This window comes from Glycine soja, chromosome 3 (genome assembly GCF_004193775.1).
Source record: "Glycine soja cultivar W05 chromosome 3, ASM419377v2, whole genome shotgun sequence".
NCBI lineage: Eukaryota > Viridiplantae > Streptophyta > Magnoliopsida > Fabales > Fabaceae > Glycine > Glycine soja.
In genome coordinates this window covers 13,322,245-13,329,327 of record NC_041004.1, presented here as the reverse complement: position 1 = coordinate 13,329,327, position 7,083 = coordinate 13,322,245, and the positions used below count along the sequence as shown (strand labels likewise).

The 7,083-nt window shown below is 38.5% G+C and overlaps 1 non-coding gene across 1 annotated transcript; it reads right to left on the bottom strand.

Annotated features, from left to right (window-relative positions):
* Nucleotides 1–5,817: 5,817 nt before the first annotated feature.
* Nucleotides 5,818–5,925, bottom strand: LOC114407890. The gene has a single exon (XR_003665702.1). It is a non-coding gene; the product is annotated as a small nucleolar RNA R71 (small nucleolar RNA).
* Between the last annotated feature and the right edge of the window lie 1,158 nt (nt 5,926–7,083).

The window sequence follows — 7,083 nt, the reverse complement described above, 5'->3', positions numbered from 1 at the left end:
TAAGCATAATTAACTTAATACGGGTGAGACGGAAGAGAAAAAAAGAAGAAAATCAAGTCCTATATGCTTCCGTAAGGCTTCCGTAACTTTTCCGTAAATTATGAAAGAAGGGGGGTGAACTTATCAAAATTGGGGGGTGCAAATAGCAATTTCGAAATTTTGAATTGGGCCTTCCAGAACGTTTTTTGAAGCTGGGTTGCTTCTGGAGGAAGCAACCCAGCTCGCCTGGGCGAGCTAAGGTCGCCTGGGTGAGCTGGGCGGCAACCTCCTCCCCCTTTTTTCCTATAAATAGGCTGAAGGGGGCTGTTCTAAAGATCCCTCAGCCCCCTGGCTATGTATTTCAGCTGTTTTGGGTGAAAAAAATTGTTTCCGTGAAGAAAATCCAAGCCGAGGTGCTTCCGTAACGCTTCCGAGATGTTTCCGTAAGCAAATCCGTGAAGGTTTTCGTCCGTTCTTCATCGTTCTTCATCCGTTCTTCGTTCTTCAACGGGTAAGTTTTCGAATCCGAGACTTTTAATTCATTTCTTGTTTTTTTAAGCTTTCCTCTTTATTTCGTTCATTTTCGATTTCTTTTTTTCCGTCTTTAACGCGCTTTTACCGTTTATTTAAGCCGTTTTCTCACCTAATAAATGATAAAATGAATTTCAACCGATCATTTGTGTTGTAATCTCATTTAATCACTTTTAAAATGAAATCTAACCGATCGTTCACGCTATAACCTCGGTTAAACCAAAAAAAGTAAAATAATAATAAAATAATCAAAATATCTTGAAAAATAATAATAAAATAATCAAAATATCTTTGAATAAAATAAAACAAAAAAATCAATCGGACGTTTTTTCTTTGGAAGTTTCATTGAATGAATTGATTAATAACCAAAGTGAAACTAAGACTAAAATAGACTCACAAATCAAGTTTTGTCCGAAAATCACTAAAAAACCGTTTTAAGGTCCAACGCCTTAAACGGTCCTCTTTGCTTTTATCGGTTAACATGGACCGTTCAAAAGCATAAAATCAACATGTAACTTTACCGCTTTTGCAAGAACTACGTAGGTCTGATTTCCTCATCGCAATTGAGGATACGTAGGAGCAAAAGCCCCGCTTTTGTCGACCACCCCAAGAGATCGTTAATGGTCCAAATGCCTTAACGTTTCTCTCCTTTCAAAAACAAGAGATCGTTAATGGTCCAACGCCTTAACGTTTCTCCCCTTTCAAAATCAAAAGACCGTTTAATGGTTCAACACCTTAAATGACCTTTTGTTCAATAAAAACATATTTTGCAAAAAAGACAAAAACAACTTAACCAAACACTTTGTTCCGAAAGAACTACGTAGGTCTGATTTCCTCATCGCAATTGAGGAATACGTAGGAGCAAAGGGAAACACCCTTGTCGACCACAAAAAGGAAAAAAAATATAAAAAGGGTATAAAGGATATAAGAACATAAAAAGGGAACATAAAAAATCAAAGTCATGTTTGCACATTCGATTAAAGGCTGTCGTCCCTTGGGACGGACGTGTGGGGTGCTAATACCTTCCCCGTGCGTAAATACAACTCCCGAACCTTTCAACTTAAAAGTTCGTAGATCGCGTCTTTTCCGGTTTTTCCGACGTTTTCCTCGAATAAACGTTGGTGGCAACTCCGCGCGTATTCCTTTCGTGGAACACGCATCCCGCGAGTCTCGCGTCGCCCTCCCGCCGAAGGGTAGGTTGCGACACCAAGGCACATCTCCTCGAATTGTCCCGATATAGGCGTAACATGTTTTAATTATGGACAAAAAGGACACACTCAAAGAGATTGTTCACGACTCAAGAAAGAGCAAAATGGTGGAGGCCCGAATGACCAAACTAGACATCCAAAGGCCACGGGAAGAGTCTTTACCCTTAATGGTGCTGAAGTTTCGAAATCCAAAGATATAATTCAAGGCTTTCTCTGTTCTTCCTGCTTATGCTTTTAGTTTTCACTCACTCACACACTCACTCTCATTCCCACTTAGCACTAATTGGCGGTGGTTGTTGGTGTTCCCACCTTCCTAACTTACTCATCAGTAAAAAAATTGAATACTCGTGCTAAGCCCAATTTGGATAATTGCAAACCCAAGAGAGATTTGGGCTTGGCATGGGTTAACTCGACTTAGCGTGAGTTGTAGGTTATTTTGGCTTGCAAGATCTGCTAAGCATGTGTCATACCCTAATTTCGTGAAGGGACAATTGTTCATTGATCTTTTGATCCTTGCTAGTCGACTTACGGTGTTGAACGCCAGTTACAGTGTGAAACAGATGATCATTTAGTGTTTTGATCAAGAATGTGAAAAATACCACAAAAAAATGTGGCAAAAGGGTCTTTTCCTTGGTTTTTCTAGACCCTAGCTCACCCAGGCTAGCCTCTGGCTCACATGGGCCCTCAAATGACTTCAGGGTGAAGGAACCAGCTCGCCTGGGCAAGCTGGTGACTTCAGGACTAAGCCTTAGCTCGTTGTCCCAAGTGCCTTTTTCTATAAATAGGTGTGAAGGGGAGGCTGAGAGGGAGTTCCAAGGTTTACAAGGTGAGGGAATTGAGAGAAGAGAGAAAGAAGAAGAAAGAAAGAAGAGGAAATGAAGCCGAGGCGCTACCGAATCGCGACCACGATCAATCCCTACATTGTTCCTTGTTCAGTGTTCTTCGTGCGACCGTCGGTTAGTTTTTTTTTAAAAGATTTGAATGTGATCTATGTACCCTTAGGGGTCTCCCTTGTTATTATGTGCACATTCATCTTCTCCATTTATCATCGTTGATCTCATTTTTCTTTGTAAAATTCAATCTTAACCGATCACTAGTGTTGTAAAATTGTCTTTAAAAGAGATTGAAAGTTAATAAACAAAACCAAGATAAAACCAACTCATAAATAACTTCTTTTTATCAAATATCACTTGAGATCATTTCAAGGTCCAACGCCTTAACGATTCTCTTTGCTTTTCAAAATTTAAGACATCATTTCAAGGTCCAACGCCTTAAACAACTTTTTGTTTGCAATTAAAATAAATCTTTCAAAAACAAAATCAATTTAACACACAAACATTCAAACTTAAAGAACTACGTAGGTCTGAATTTCTCATCGCACCTGAGGATACGTAGGAGCAAGGGCAACACCCATGTCGACCCCAAAAAATAATGAAACATAAAAAAGGAAATACATAATTTTGAAGTCATGTTACGCGCACTCGATTAAAGGTTGTCGTCCCTTGTGATGGGCGCGTGGGGTGCTAATACCTTCCCCATGCATAAACAACTCCCGAACCCATTGATGTGCCATTATTTTCTCCTATTTCTTAACCCTTTTTGCACCATTTTAAATACTGATTAGTCTTAATTGTCAAATTTATTAGGCAGTTTTATTATTTGGGCCCATTCAGCTAATTTGATGTTTTTAATCTAATTTCAGGAATTAATAAAGCATTGGGCTTGAATCTAGAATTGGGCTTGGGCTTGAATCCAGCATTGGGCTTGGACTTGAAGAGGGCAAACTAATTTATTCTACAAAATTAGATCTTATCTTATCTTATCTTATCTAGATATTATTTAGATTTGATCTCATCTAGATATTATTTCATCTAGATCTTATCTTATCTTATCTAGATTTGATTTGATTTTACTTATGGGCTTGGATTTAAAACAGATTTGTAAGCTTTGGGGCTAAAAAAACTATATAACATCACCAAGGTTCTAGTTTAGCTCTCTCTCTCTCCTCTCTCTCTTCTATTTTTCGTTTTTAGTTTTAGTCTCTCTTCTCTTTCTCTTTTATTTTCGTTTTTTACAATTCCAGATCAGACTTTTAGTTTTATCAATACAATTTTGTTCTCTATTTGATTAATGGAAGGCTAAGTCCGCAGTGTTGTTTTCTCTTGAGGATCAAGCACAGTTCTCTTTGAGGTTCTATTATTACTGTTAAATTCTGTTCAGTTTTTCCTCTTCACTAATTACTCTGAATTTGTTGCTATTAATTCATGCATGCTTAGTGCTTGATTAATTGTCTCTGCGCTTAATTTACGTTCATGCTTAATGATCGTTTATGAGTAATTGGTGTGTGTGATGCTTAATCACATAATGAATGCTTTATGTTAAATTTCGCTTAGTAATATAATTTAGGGTTGGATTAAGTGGTTGAACTGATAAAGGATAAATTCTCGCAACCTAGAGACTTGCTTGTGAATCAAGGGGAAGCAACGTATTTTAATTATAATAAATTCTAATTCAATTTTACTCGCTGTTTAATTTACAAAAGCAAACAACCCTCCTTCCCAATTTGTTACTATTGCCTACTATCTATTATGAACATTTGGTGTATCATTGCTCATTGGGAAACGACCTAGGATCACTTCCTAGTTACTACATTTTAATATTTATTTGATTCGGGTACGACCTTGATCAAATTTGGCGCCGTTGCCGGGGAGCAGTGTCCAAAGGTTCATAATAGCTAGTGTCGTGTTAGTGTTTAATTCTTTCGTGTTTTATGTTTAATTGTTAGTGTTGTGTTAGAGTGTGTGTTAGTGTTGTTTAGTGTCTTGGTATTTTGTTTAGTGTGTGTTCTGTTTTAGTTTTTCTGTTAAGTGCTTCCCCTGTTTCAGTTTTGGGTGTTTTGCTGTGAATAGTGTTTTGCGACGGATTTAGCGACCACTTTTGCTTGCGGCAAAACAAAGTTGTAGTGGAAATCATGTAGCGATGGATTTTAGCGACCACCCTTGCTGAATTATTTGGGATTTTTTGTTTTAGTAGCTAGAGTTATTATTTTTGGCTGAATTTTTTTGTGGTAACTTCTTTTAATCTATATTTCTTGGGAAAAATAGCTAGAGTCTTTAGTTTGGTCAGATTTGAAAGTTCGAAAAAAGTAGCAAATTTGATTTTTGTCAAAACTTCAAACGGCCATAACTTTTGCTCTGGTTATCAGAATCGCAATTATTATATATGTATTTGGGGTAGAAAAAAATTTCCTACGCCGTGGCATCCTGCCATAGGCCGGCTGAGGTCTCCATCGTCTAAAAAAAGTGATTCTGTCAAAAGTTTTTTTATTTTTCAAGTATTATTCTCTTATTTTTCTTAACTTATCATTTTTAGCTTATATAGTTAGACTTCGAATTGTCATTTGAAATTTTTTGTGATATCTTCTCATCATTTTATAAGGTTGCTCACAAAATTTCAAGTCATTTGGACATCATTTGATGGCAGCTGTAGTTCAAACCTACACTGTTACTTGCATAAGAAGGCAACTAATTGTGCATGCTGAATTTAGTGTATGACTAGAGGAAATCCATCTTACTTACAACCTTTTGATCTTGAGATAGATAGGACATTTTATAGATTAGTTAGACATCATTTAGTACCTTTTGAGCATCCTAAGGATTCTGTTATTGGTGATTTTGAGCATTATAATTTTGAGCATTCCGATTTTGAATATTCTGAGAACATGGCACACCCTCCACCCCGTGAGAGGACTCTAAGGGAATTAGTTGCACCTAATTTCACCTACGAAAGCTTGTGCATCCAATACCCTGATGAGGATGTCCCATATATTCTTAAAACTAAACTAATCCATTTGCTTCCAAAGTTTCATGGCCTTGCAGGTGAAGACCCACACAAACATCTGAAAGAATTCCATATTGTCTACTCCACCATGAAACCACTAGATGTCCAGGAGGATCACATATTTCTGAAGGCCTTTCCCCATTCTTTAGAGGGAGTGGCATCGGACTGGCTATATTACCTTGCTCCAAGGTCCGTCACGAGCTGGGATGACCTCAAGAGAGTATTCTTAGAAAAACATTTCCCTGCTTCCAGGACCACGGCCATCAGAAAAGATATTTCAGGCATTAGACAACTCAATGGAGAGAGCCTATATGAATACTGGGAGAGATTTAAAAAATTATGTGCTAATTGCCCTCACCACCATATTTCAGAGCAGCTTCTCCTCCAATATTTTTATGAAGGACTCAACAACATGGAGAGAAGTATGATAGATGCTGCCAGTGGTGGAGCCCTTGGAGACATGACCCCTGCTGAAGCCAGAAATTTAATTGAGAAGATGGCTTCCAACTCCCAGCAATTCAGTGCCAGAAATGATGTTATTGTCATTAGAGGAGTGCATGAAGTAGCCACGAATTCATCTTCATCAGGTGAGACTAAGAAGTTTGAAGGTAAACTAGATGCCTTGGTTAACCTGGTAACCCAACTGGCCATGAATCAAAAATCTGCACCTGTCGCCAGACTCTATGGTTTATGCTCCTCTGCCGACCCCCACACAGACCTTTGCCCTTCTGGGCAACAATCTGAAGCAATTGAACAGCCTGAAGCTTATGTTGCAAACATCTACAACAGACCTCCTCAACCTCAGCAGCAAAATCAGCCACAACAGAATAACTATGACCTCTCCAGCAACAGGTACAATCCCGGATGGAGGAATCATCCCAACCTTAGATGGTCGAATCATTCACAACAGCAGCAACAACAACAGCTTTATTTTCAAAATGTTGCTGGCCCAAGCAGACCATACGTTCCTCCACCAATCCAGCAACAACAGCAACAGCCCCAGAAATAGCAAATAGTTGAGGCCCCTCCGCAACCTTCCCTTGAAGAACTTGTGAGGCAAATGACTATGCAAAACATGCATTTTCAGCAAGAGACCAGAGCCTCTATTCAGAGCTTAACTAATTAGATGGGATAGTTGGCTACACAGTTAAATCAACAACAGTCCCAAAATTCTGATAGATTATCTTCTCAATCTGTCCAGAATCCCAAAAATGTGAGTGCCATTACATTGAGGTCAGGAAAGCAGTGTCAAGGACCTCAACCAATAGCATCTTCCTCATCCGCCAATGAACCTGCCCAACCTCACTCTACTCCAGAAAAAGATGATGACAAAAATTTAAAGAGTAAGTTACCTAACAATTTCTATGCAGGTGAATCTAAAGAGAAGCAGCATATCCCTCTTCCATTCCCTCCAAGAGCAATTTCCAACAAAAAAATGGAAGAGGCAGATAGGGAGATCTTGGAAACATTTAGGAAAGTAGAGGTAAACATACCTCTGCTGGATGCAATAAAGCAAATTCCAAGA